Source organism: Myotis nattereri (assembly GCF_964212035.1).
Source record: "Myotis nattereri genome assembly, chromosome: Y".
Lineage (NCBI taxonomy): Eukaryota > Metazoa > Chordata > Mammalia > Chiroptera > Vespertilionidae > Myotis > Myotis nattereri.
The window spans coordinates 32,840,074-32,854,099 of NC_138094.1; positions in this window are offsets into that span (position 1 = coordinate 32,840,074).

Consider the following 14,026-nt stretch of genomic DNA (forward strand, 5'->3'; position numbering starts at 1 on the left):
TGATTGCCATCTTCGGCCCAATTCCCCGGGGAGCAGGCCTAAGCCAGCAGGTGGTCATCCCCTGAGGGGTCCCAGACTGCGAGAGGGCACAGGCTGGGCTGAGGGACCCCCAATCCCCTGAGTGCACAAATTTTTGTGCACTGGGCCTGTAAAATATATATATATGTATATATATATATATATATATATATATATATATATATACATATATACATATATATATACACACACACACATGTATGTATATATATATATATATACATATATATATATATATACACATATATACACACACACACACACACACACACACACATATATATATATATATATATATATACATATATATATTTTTATACAGGGCTAATGAACTTTGATAAACAGCAGGGCTGAAAATCTGCATTATATTACCCTGCTGTTGGCAAAATGGCTGAAGGCAATCTGCTAACCTGATAATTAAAGTAACTAATCATCAGAGAGATGCAAATCAAAATAACAATGAGGTACCATCTCACACCTGTCAGACTGGCTATCTTCAACAAATCAACAAACGACAAGTGCTGGAGAGGATGTGGAGAAAAAGGAACACTCGTGCACTGCTGGTGGGAATGCAGACTGGTGCAGCCACGATGGAAGACAGTCTGGACCTTCCTCAAAGAACTAAAAATGGAACTCCCATTTGATGCTATGGTCTCACTTCTAGGAATATATCTCAAGAAACCAGAAACACCAATCAGAAAGGATATATGCACCCATATGTTCATAGCAGCACAATTCAACATAGCTAAGATCTGGAAACAGTCCAAGTGTCCATTAGTAGATGAATGGATTAGAGAACTGTGGTACATCTACATGATGGAATACTATGCTGCTGTAAAAAAGAAGGAACTCTTACCATTTGCAATGGCATGGATGGAACTGGAGAGCATTATGCTAAGTGAAATAAGCCAGTCAATGAAGGAAAAACAGCACATGTCTCACTCACTCATGGATAATAAAGACTATTATAAACTTAAAAAAAATAAGAAGACTATTGGCTCATGAAAGAGTGCACTCATTCATTCTTTAAAAAACATACTGAGATCTTAATGTTTCCAAATAATACATATATTTATTAAAAAAGAAAGAGAACTGTGCTCGTTTCGGCACCACATGTACTAACATTGGAACGATATAGAGAAGATTAGCATGGCCCCTGCACAAGGATGACATGCAAATTCGTGAAGCGTTCCATATTATTTTATATGAAATGCTGAAAGGTATTCTTTAAGAAGAGGAAGAAGTAAAGGTAAAGATAAAAATTATGAACAACAAATACATGTCTATGAACAAGTGAATCTAAAAATCAAGTGAGTAAAAAATCTGATCAGAGTAAACTGGTGAATATAATATAAAATTGGGCATAGAGAGGGGGTGGACTGAAAATTCTTGCGGGGGAAAGGGATGTGGGGGGTGTGGGGAGCGTGGGAGGAGACTGGACAAAAATCGTACACCTATGGATGAGGACAGTGTCGGGGTAAGGGCAGAAGGTGGGGTGGGAACTGGGTGGAGGGGAGCTATGGAGGAAAAAGAGGAACAACTGTAATAATCTGAACAATAATGATAAAAAAAAATAAATGAAGCAGCGTGTTACTTCTTCATGGCATGCTGCCCTGTTTCCAGTTAGGGAGGGTAAACAATTTACATATTTTCCTTGGACAACCTAAATGGAAAAAAGGATTGGGGAACCTCCACCAAGGCTGCAAAACAATTCTTGACCTCCTTCCTGTGACATTTTGTATGTCCTCAACCTTGAAAGGAATAGTAGAAATAGAGAAATATTGCATACGGAATGATATAAAAGTTTGAAGAAGTATAAATGTGGGCATCCTTTTGCTTACTTAAGTGACATCAGCACTTTCTGAAGTGGTTATACTAAGATTGAAACAGAGATTACCACTTAAATGGAACCAGTTAGCTTCCTGACTATACTTCTGAACGGAGTGAACAAAAGTGCCCCTAGATTGTGATATGTATTTTATTGGAGAACTATTCAGGCACTTTCTCTGCAACTATTTGACATTTAATGTACCACAAAGGGTATGATCACTCAAACTCTGAGTTATCTTGAATCCTCAGTATTTTTATTAGTGAATATAAACAAACATCATGAATGGGAAAGGTTTTTAAAAACTCACCTCTTGGACTGTTGAGTGTATAGTTATCAACAAGCCTTCCAACTTCAATTTTAAAAATTACCCCAATAATGTGTGGTTTTTTTTAACATTCTTTTTATTGAAATAGTGTATGTGAAATTAGTTGAAAATTTAGGAAGCTTGGACCTCAAAATTTTAAGGATTTTAAAATGTAGCCTGTCAGATTGCACATTGTGGGGTGGAACAAACCATGAATGGCATGGCTCAGTGAGCCCATTTTTCATTGCCAGCTGGCATGCACCTGGATTGGTGAAATACTTAGTAAAGCCATTTGGATGCCAAATTTACTCAGCCTAATTTTTCCACTGTAGGTTTGTATTAATAACGTATTATGGTACAGAGAAATACAACAAGACAAACAATACAAAACGTCCCAGCATGAAATAGATCACTTTATATACAATCCCATGGGGAAGTGGACTAGAAAGGAAGATTAAAGGGGAAGAAGGAACAGCATATAAATCCTGACCATGACAAAAGGCTCTCTTGTATTTCTAAATGGATATTCAGGGTATCAAAACCCTAAACTATGTACATACTTTTATATATATATATATATATATATATATATATATATATATATATATATATATATATTGATTTCACAGAGGAAGGGAGAGGGAGAAAGAGTTAGAACCATCAATGGTGAGAGAGAATCATTTATTGGCTGCCTCCTACAAGACATCTACTGGGCTAAGAGCCACGACATGGGCATGTCCCAGCCTGGGAATTGAACCCTGACCTCCTGGTTCACAGGTCAAAACTCATCCAATGAGCCAAGCATGTCAGGCTTTGGCTCTTCTTTATTCAGAGTCTTCCCTTTGACATTCGTGTGCTCCAGCTGCCCTGTATCCAGCCTGCCTGACTGCGGTGCAGATTGGTGGACTCTAGGGTACATTCTAGTAGTAAGGAACCTATTATGTGTACCTTACTCTCCCTGCTTGCTTTCTGATGCCCTAGAGACCCTGCCCAAGGGCCTTCATGTACAAGATGCCTGTGCACCAGCAGTCACCTCCTATCCAGGCCCCTTCTGTGCCCAACTTCACAGATGTAGTCTCTATCTAAGCTTTCTAAGCCTCATTGCCTTAATACTATGTTTTTCTGAATATTTTATAGAATAATCCAGATTCCAATAAAGAATTTTGCTAGATTTCTCACTGTGGTCTCGAGAACAAATAAAGCGTCAAGTGCAGGACACTTGGTTTTAGAGGCAACATGCAGCAATGAGTTTTCTTTTGTTGTGTTTTAATATGGTGGGTTTTTAAAATTAATTCTTTAGAGAGAGGTAAATGGAGAGAGACAGACACAGAAGCATGCATTCCTGTGAGAGAGAAACAATGTTGGATGCCTGGGGACTGAATCTGCAACCTGGACATGTGCCCTGGCCAGAAATCAAATCAGTAAACTTTCTGGTGCACAGGAAAATGCCCAGACACACTGGCCAGTGTGCACTGTCTTTCATTTTCTTCCTTATCTTGCATCTGGTGGATAATAAATACCATCAATGCTAATAACAGTGGGCAATTCTAGAGGAGGACATGCTGACAATAGCTTTACATAAGTTGGCCCCACAGGTGAATCTCCACACAAGGTAATGGGCACGATCTCTTTGTGCAGAGGAATTAACACCCAGACCACAGGATGTTTTGCCTATGTCCTTCCTCCCTAAGAACCTGCCCATTTGTTTACTTTTCCCCAAATTCCAGAGGTTCTGATTCCCATTATGGACACTATTTCCTGTTAAGGTGGGGATGGGAAGACAAGGTGCATGTCAGACAGAGGGACAGGGAGAGGGAGATGGAATAGGAGAGGGAGAGGAAGAGAAAGAGAGCATTTGCTGTAAGAGATACATATTTTCTGAGCCTTGTTCTCTTATCCTCTTTTTGGGGGGAGTGGGGAGCTCACAGACTGTTACAGAGACTTCAGCATTTTCTCTTCCCACTAGAAGAAGCAGAGAGTGATGGCCAGTGTGGCTCAGTAGGCCTATGAACCAAGAGGACATGGTTCAATTATCAATTGGAGGAGGGGCCGGAGTTTATGTTTGGATCCCCAGGTGGATGTGCAGGAGAAAGCCAACCAATGATTTTGTCTCATTATTGGTGGTTTATCCATCTCTCCTTCTCCCTTCCTCTCTGAAATCAATAAAAAATGTACTTAAGAAACGGGAAAATGAGCTCCTACGCTGATGGGCCCAAGCTAGAAGACTGGGAGGTAGAAGACAAAGACAGGAAGAGCAATAAAAAGAGAACGAAGGGCCAGGTGCTGTATGTGACAAGCTATGAACTTCTGAAACACAGCAGAGAGCAGCAAGCACATGAGTGGCTGGCACTGAATGAGGAGCAGTAGAAGTAGAAAATGCAGGACTGACTTCCTCACAATTAGGGAGACATACAGGCAAATGGAGTCCTGCCCCTGGGCCTGGATCTGTGGCCTTCTCCCTAGGTGCTCCTCTGGCAGGCCACACAGTGAGCAAACTGAGACAGCCTAGGGCCAGAATGCAGTGGCAGGTGGGCAGGGAGCCTGTTCCTTGCTGGCCAGCTAACTGTCCATTGACTGTGGGATCCAACAGCACACTAGGACATCTCCCTTTCACTTGGTTGTATTGACCCTCAGGGTGGCCCTCCATACCCCTATCTCCCCGGTGTGACCTTCACCTGTGTCCACTTAAATGCTCTCTGGGAACTGGCTTGGGGTTGTCCACTCTTCAGACCCAGGGCCTGTCACTGGCTGAGAGTTGCTTTACCACCTCCTTGATTGATGGGAAGGAGGATCATGAGGGATAGTCTTCGAACATTAGACCATCCTCTACAAAGGATGTCCTATTCTAGGGCGGGACACAGAACAAAGCAGAGGTTTATGCCAGCTTAATATTTTGCTGAAAAGAATGTAAATGTGTTTCCAGGCCACAGGAACTTGAGTTCAAGTAGGGCCTTGATCCAGGGGAATAACAGGCATGGACTGGTGAGGCCAGGGCTCTGGGTTCCTGACAGGCTTATGTCCCTTTCAGTATTGGGGGCCTGACTTGTGTACAGGGAAGCCCTACCATGGAGCCGCCACAGGCAACTGGGGAGGAGTGTTGGAGACCAGGGCCTGGACTAGTTACCGGTGACAGCCCCAGAGAAGTTGTACCTCGGTGGTGCTCACTGGAAACCACTTGTTCCAGTCCCTATGGATGCGCCTTGTGTGTGCTGACCCAGTACAAAGAGACAGAGAGGCCCAGATTTTCTGTAGGCTCTTCTGTACCCGCTGCATTGTGATGCCCAACAACTCTCATATTCCAGGCAGAGGGACCACATGACAGATTAGCACAGTGGTGTTGTCCAGAAAATTTCAGACTGGCTGTTTAGGTTTCTGGAAGAGGTGCAAACTGTAATGAGTTCAGCAGTTGAGCCTAGACTTGGTATCATGGGATTTTAGCCTGAGGGTGCCACCTGGGGGCTGAGATTTTCTCTTTAACACAGACATTACATGCACCAGGCAGAAACTGGAAAATTATAGGAGCCCAAGCTCAGGCTGCCTCTATGAGATCCCAGTGTCCAGGAGATACAGGGAGGCAGGATGGACCACTTAGAATGACCTAGAAACAAAATCTGAGCCCAACATGCCTTCTTCATGAGCAAGAAACACTCCTCTATCCACGCCCCCCATGCGGAGCCAGCTTTACCCAGGGCATGTGCTATGGCACTGTGGGCAGGAGAACTTCCTGCCCAGTAATGGACAGGCCCTGCCGACTCCCAGCACCCACACATGAATTTGGGGGATGTTTTCACCACATCCTGGTCACCTGCCACCTGCTCTCATCATAGCCCTCACTTACGTACAGAACACAGTAGCCTCTGAGCCCACGAATAGGGCCGTCCTTTGCAACCTGCTCCAGTCACAAAATTCCTACTGCGATCCCAGGTCATCTGCCCTTGTGACCTTTTTTGGAAGAAAGAGGGTCCTTAGAATGTGCTCCAAGTCTGGGACCCTCTTTATGCATCCCTGGAATGTCAGCCAGCCCATCAGGAATCTCATGCTGGGGACACCCACTGATAACAGAAATCAGGAGTTCTCCCCAATTCTTCTGAGCTGTTTTGGAGAACGTGACAAGCTACAGTGTACAGAAGGAAAATCAACATCCCAACTGCCTTTCTGGATCCAAAGAGGCACCAAAAAGGCACCAAAGAGGCAGGAGGATGCCCTTCCTGGGTTCCACAGCAAGCCCTGCCTCTATGGGCCTTCAGAGGCCCTGGGGACCAGTCCCCATGCATGGGCTTTCCCATCGTCCGCTCTCTTAACCCAGCCTTCGAGCAGACAGCCTTCCACCTGGCTTCTTTCCCTCTGCAGTCAGACCTCTTCCTACCCTGACATATTTTGTCCTCTGTGCCTTTTTCAAACTCACAAGTCTCTGCTGGCACTACCTGCCCTGCCCGTGCCCAACAAGACCTGGTTCCAATGACATCTAGACCTAAACAAGGGATTGCCCCTCTTTTTTGCTCCCCAAGGAGAACATGCCTCATATCCAAGACATGCCTGGCTCTAGCCATTTAATGCCAAGGGCAGTGCTTCTAGAGGCACAAGGGAGGTGCATGAGGAAGAGCACTCACTCTGGGCTAGAGGGACAAGGCAGAAAATGGCCCAGAGAATCCCATAAGGAACCCAGAATGAGGCACAAAAGTGAAATGGCAGCAGAGCATGGGCCAGTCTTGCTGAATCTGTGATCTGCATCCCTTAAATATCAGAGACATAATCTACCAGATTATGCAGACAGCGGTGGTGTTGGGGAGGGGTTGGGGTGCAGGGTTGGCCTGGCGTAGATGAAGTGCCAGTGACATTCCCAGATCCCAACCCCAAAGGCACTGGGTCATTCCAATAGAGAGTGCAGGGCAAGGTGGGGAGAATGGCACACACCGATCCTGGACACAAAGAAGACTAGAGGTCGAGAGGGAAAGGGAGGGCCCAACCATGGCATTCAGGCCTGCAGAGGGATGCTTCTGGTGAAGATTGCACTTCTGCCTCATCAGATGGTAAGAATTATGCTTCTGACCAGAGAAGGAGAGAATGGTTCCTGCTACTGCATCCCTGTCATCCACTGACCCTAAAACTCCAACTCAAAGCCAGAGGAAGACTATTGTGGCTGAGAGGAAAACCAGATGCTATAGGCTGTACAGCCCATTCCACTGCTGATTGTTCCCCTGGAGACGGTTCCATAAGACTCATGGCCACAAAAGTTCTGTATCCATACTTGACAGGAAATCCCTCTATGCCCTATGTGAGGGCTGGCAGGAGACACTGGCACAGAGTGGACATCTTCTCAGGGATGTCCACGGGTCAGCTGATCCTCACCTGCCAAAGCCAGACACCTCTCCTCGCTCTTCAATCCTTGATTTACTCCAAAAAATTTACTGAGTGCCTAAGGGTACATCCACTGCTATTCTGGGTGATCAGCTCGGACACCTCATGAGACGTTCATGATCTTCCTCAGGGTATCTCTGAGCCATGAACCCTCACTAGATTGAGGAGACCAACAAACAAACAAAACAAATGAAATGCAAAATGAGTAAATCACAGACTAGTCTTGCTTTGCACTGTAGAGCAACCCACATAGAATAGTACCTCCAGCTAATACCCTGCCCAGCAATCCAAATAACCATAGGAAAAGTTGTTATTTTTCAATGGCTATTACAGAGTTATGGCACAACATTAAAAAACTGTTATAAACATACCATACATGTAAATAAATAAAGTAGTAAAATCACTAGTTAGCACCCTGTGATTTTAAATATTTGAGAATTAAACACTGACATGCGCCTTTGCAAACTATTTCAAGAGTAGTTTAAACATGGCTTGAGGGTCTTCTGCTCATACAACTTTCCACACAGAGTGAGAGTCTTTTCCATGCCCTGGTGAACTGTCACATTGCTTACTAGTTTTGGATAAGCTTCCAAGGTCCCATCCTTCCTGCTGCCTACATGGGCACCCGTCTCTGGGAGAGTTCCTTTAGTGTGAAGCTCTTTGGCCTCATGGCTTGCCCTGGGACCTCTCCATCCTTTTTTTGGTCACAACCATGTTGCTCATTTACACTTGTCTGATAGCTGGCCATTGTGAACCTGAAGCTGGATTCTGAGTCAAGATGATGAGTAAAAGTAATTCCTCATGTTTGGCAGAATTTAAGAAATTACAGAAGCATTCCACTTTCCAAGTCTCATTACTTCTCTCTCCAGGCAAGAGACCTTGGCAGGGGCCATCAATTGACTTCCTTCTCCATGTTCAGTATCTGAGGCCTGAATCAGTCGCCTGCACTCGTATCTCTGAGTGGGTCATGGGACGGTGACACAAGAACAAGGCACTGGTTCCTGATGTAAGGCTCCGATGTCCATCACCTGGCCAGCCTGATGGGAGTGTGCCTAGAGAAGTCACCGGAGAATGGGAACATGCCACTCTATGTGTGACAGCGGTGGACATGGTCAGGGTCATGGGCAAACAGCAGGAGTGTACATTTAGGTGACAATCACTCACCGCAATCCAGGTTCTCAGCAGGTCTGTGTTCAGTCTTGGTCTATAGACCCAGCCAGTTCTTCCAGTCAGTTGTGGGAGGGGAAAACATGTTGGAAGAAATAACGACAGAAAACTTCCCTGATACAGGCCAGAAAATAACTATGCAAGTCCAAGAACCACACAGAGTCACAAATAAGATGAACCCAAAAAGACCAACACCAAGCCACATCATAATTAAACATCAATGCAAAAGTAAGAATCATAAAGGTTGACAGACAGAGACAGAAAGTTACCTACAAGGCATCTCCCATTAGAATATCAACAGATTTCTCAACAGAAACACACCAGGCCTGAAGGGAATGGAATGAAATATACAAAGTGATGTAAAACAAGGGGCTGAATCCATACCCAGCAAGGCTATAATTCAAAATTGAAGAACTAATAAGGAAATTTACAGACAAAAAAGGGCTATGAGTGTTTATTACCACCAAGTCAGCAATTCAAGAAATGCTAGAGGGATGGAAGTAAAAAGAAGAAACAGAAAGGCAAGGAGAAGCACACACATGAAGAATAAATATGACAAACAAGTACTTACAATAATAACATTAAAGGTAAATGGATTCAGTGCTCCAATCAAGACATGAGGCAGCTGAATGGATAAGGAAACAAAACCCATATTTTGCAGTATGCAAGCGACTCACCTCAGAGCAAAGGATTCACACAGATAGTGAAAGAGGGAAAAATAAATTTTCAACAAATGGAAATGAGAAAAAAGCTGGGGTGGCAATGCTTATATCTGAACAAAATAGAACTCTAATGAAGGTCATAGCAAGGGATAAGGAAGGCCACTACACAATACTAAAAGGAGCAAATCAACAAGAGGATATAACTCTGGTAAACATATATGCACCCAGTACAGGAGTGCCCAAATACAAAAAACAACTTCTGGAAGGTATCAAGGGATAGATAGATAGCAATAGTATCAATGTAGGGTACTTCAATACCTCACTGACACCACTGGATAAATCCTCTACACAAAAAACCTCCAAACAAACAGCAATCCTAAATGACTCTCCAGTTCAGATGGACTTGACATCTCCAGAACATTTCATCCCAAAGCTACCAAATATACATTCTTCTCCAGTGCACACGGGACATTTTCAAAGATAGGACACATATTAGGACACAGGCAAAGTCTCTTCAAATTCAGGAGGATAGAAAACGTAATAAGCATCTTCTCAGGTCACAATGGCATAAAACTAGAAATCAAGTGCAATAAAAACAATGAAAAAAATCAAACACTTGGAGGCTAAATAGCATGCTATTAAACTATAGTTGGGTTACCAAAGAGATCAGAGAAGAAATGAAAAGCATCCTGGAAACAAATGACAATGAAAACACACAATCCTAAAATCTATGGGACACAATGAAAGCAGTCCTGCGAGGGAAGGTCACAACTCTGTAGGCCTACCTTAGAAAACAGGAAAAAAATGGTAATAAATTAAGTAATCTTCAACTTAAATAATTAGAAAGAGTGCAACAATAAAAGCCCATATTACCAAAAAAGAAAGAGATAATAAAGATCAGAGCAGAAATAAAAGCCATAGAGACCAAAAAAATAATACAAAAGATCATGAAAGCAAGAGCTGGTTCTTTGAAAAAAAGAAAAAAAAAATTGATGAACCTCTAGGGAGGCTCACCAAGAAACTAAGAAAGGGGACCCAAATAAACATAATCAGAAATGGAAGACTTGAAGTAACAAATAACCCGGCAGATATACAAAGGATTGTAAAAACTATAAGAACTCTACTCCTACAAATGGAAAACCTGGACAAAATGGACACATTTCTAGACAAATACAAGCTTCCAATACTCAATCAGAAAGAAGCAAAAAACCTGAACAGGCCGATAACTACTGATAAAATTGAAACAGTAATCAAAAAGCTTCCGAAAAACAAAATCCCTGGACCAGATGGCTTCACAAGGGAGTTTTTCCAAACATTCAAAGAAGAACTAAAAGCAATCTTTTTCACACTATTTCAAATAATTCAAGAGGACGGCATACTTCCAGCTCTTTTCATGAAGCCAGCATTACCATAATCCCAAAACCAGAAAAAGACACCACAAAGAAAGTGACTTACAGGCCAATATTCCAGATGAACATTGATGCTGCAATCCTCACCTAAATTCTACAACCCGGATACAACATTACATTAGAAAGATCATACACCATCACCAAGTGGATTTATTCCAGGGATTCAAGGATGGTACAATATCCACAAATCAATGCACATGAAACATCACATAAACAAATTGAGAGAGAAAAACCACACAATCATATCATCTGGTGCAGAAAAAGCATTTGACCAAGTGCAACAGCCTTTTCTGATAAAAACACTCAGCAAAGTAGGAATAGAAGGATCATCCTTCCACATAATAAAAGCCTTATATGACAAACCTACAGCCAACATCATACTCAATGGGCAAAAACTAAAACCATTTCCCTCTAGAACAGGAAAAAGAGAGGGACACCCACTTTCACCACTCCTGTTCAACACAGTACTGGAAGTCCTAGTCACAGTGATCACACAAGAAAAGGAAAGAAATGGTTCCCAAATTGGAAAAGAAGAAGTAAATTGTCATTATTTGAAGATGACATGATACTGTACATAGAAAACCACAAATACTCCTTCAAAAATTTAGTAAACTTAATAAATGAATTCGGCAATGTAGCAGACTACAAAATTAACGCCAAGAAATATATGGCATTTTTATATACCAATAGTGAACTTACAGAAAAGGAGATTAAAAAAAGAATCCCATTCATCATCCCACCAAAAAATTAAGATAACTAGGAATAAACTTAGCTAAGGAGGTAAAAGACCTCCACTGAGAAAACTAGAAGATGTTGAAAAAAGAGGTAGAGGAAGACATAAACAGATGGAAGAACATACCTTGTTCATGGATTGGTAGAAACAACATCATTAAAATGGCTATACTACCCAAAGCAATCTATACATTCAATGCACTCCGCATTAAAATACCAACAGCATATTTCACAGACCTAGAAGCAACTCTCCAAAAATCCATCTGGAATAAAAAAAAAAGATCACGAATAGTGGCAGCAATCTTGAGTAAGAATAACAAAGTAGGAGGGATCTCAATACCAGATATCAAGCTGTATTACAAAGCTACTGTGTTCAAAACTGCCTGACACTGGCACAAGAATAGACACATAGGCCAATGGAATTGAATAGAGAACCCAGAAACCAATTCAAACAACCAAGCTCAATTAATATTTGACAAAGGAAGCAAAAACATACAATGGGGATAAGACAGTCTCTTCAATAAATGGTGCTGGGAAATTTGGTCAGACAAATGCAAAAATGAAACTAGGCCACCAGCTGACACCATGCATAAAAATAAGCTCAAAATGGATAAATAACTTGAACATAAAGCTGGAAACCATAAAAATAGTAGAGGAATCCATAGGCAGCAGAGTCTCAGATATATGCGGAAGCAATATCTTCACAGACACAGCTCCTGGGGCAATGGAAAATAAAGTTAAAATGAACAAATGGGAAGACATCAAAATAAAAAGCTTCTTCATAGCAAAAGACACCATCAACAAGGCAACAACAAAGCCCATTGCATGGGAGAACATATTTGCCAATGTTCTCTCTGATAAGGGTTTCATCCTCAACATTTATAGGGAACACATACTACTTAACAAAAGGAAGATAAACAACCCAATCACAAAAATGGGCAACGGACCTAAATAGATACTTTTCCAGAGAGGACAAAAGGAAGGCCAAGGGACACATGAAAACATGCTGAGAGTCACTAATCATCTGAAAGATACAAATCAAAAGGACAATGAGATACCACCTAACAGCTGTCAGAATGGCTATCATCAACAAAGGGCGAGTGCTGGTGAGGATGGCGAGAAAAAGGAACCCTCCTTCACTGGTGGTGGGAATGCAGACTGGTGCAGCCACTATGGAGCAGAGTATGGAGTTTCCTCAAAAAACTAAAAACGGAACTCCCATTTGACCCAGTGATCCCACTTCTAGGAATATATCCCAGGAACCTAGAATTACCAATCTGAAAGGATGCATGCTCCTCTATGTTCACTGCAGCACAATTTCCAATAGCTAAGGTTTGGAAACAGCCTAAGTGCTGGTCAGCAGATGAGTGGGTTAAAAAGCCCTGGTATATCTACATAGTGGAATAGTATGCTACATCAGAGCAAAAGCTGGCCCAGTATAAAACAAAAAGGAGCGGTTGGGAGCTTCAGTCACCCGCCAGCCTGAACACAACCCTCAGCCCCTCACCCAGACTGGCCAGGAACCCCAGTGGGGACCCCCACCCTGAAGGGTGTGTGACCAGCTGCAAACAGCCATCATCCCTTCACCCAGGCTGGCCAGGCACCCCAGTGGGGATCCCCATCCTGATCCAGGACAGCCTTCAGGGCAAACCAGCCGGCCCCCACCCGGGCACCAGGCCTCTATCCTATATAGCAAAAGGGTAATATGCCTCCCAGCACTGGGATCAGTGTGACAGGGCAGAGCGCCCAAACCCCCTGATCGCCCCGCAGCTCTTTGTGTGACAGGAGGCGTGGCCACAACCTCCCTATCAGCCCTGCTCTGTTCATGACAGTGGAAGGCGCCCCAACCCCCTGATCAACCCTGCTCTGTGTCTGATAGGGGGGAGTTCCCCAACCCCCTGATTGGCCCTGCTCTGTGTGTGACAGGGGGGAGCTCCCCAACCCCCTGATGGGCCCTGCTCTGTGCATGACAGCGTATGGAGCCCCATATGGAGCCCCTCTGTGTGGGATGCAGCACTCCAACCCCCCTTCTCTGTGTGTGATGGGGTAGAGCAATAACTTCCCCATTGACTCTGCCATGAGTGTGACAGGATGTGGTGCCCCAACCCCCTAATCCGCCCTGCTCTGTGTGTGACAGAGGGCGGTGCCCCAACTCCCCTATCTGCCCTACTCTGTGAGTGACAGGGGGGAGCTCCTCAAACCCCTCAGGGGCCTTTTCTGTGCATTACAGGGGGAAGCTTTCCAACCCCCTGATGGGCCCTGCTCTGTGCGTGACAGGGTATGGAGCCCCAACCCCCCTGATGGGCCCTGCTCTGTGTGTGACATGGGGTGGCTCCACAACCTCCCCATCGACGCTGCCTTGAGTGTGACAGGGGGCGGTGCCCCAACCCCCCAATCGGACATACCCTGAGCATGACTGAGGGTGGTATCGCAACCTCACAATCCACCCTGCTCTGTGCATGACAGGGTGCGGTGCCCCAACTCCCCAATCAGCCTTGCTCTGAGCCCCACCAGGGGCTGCACC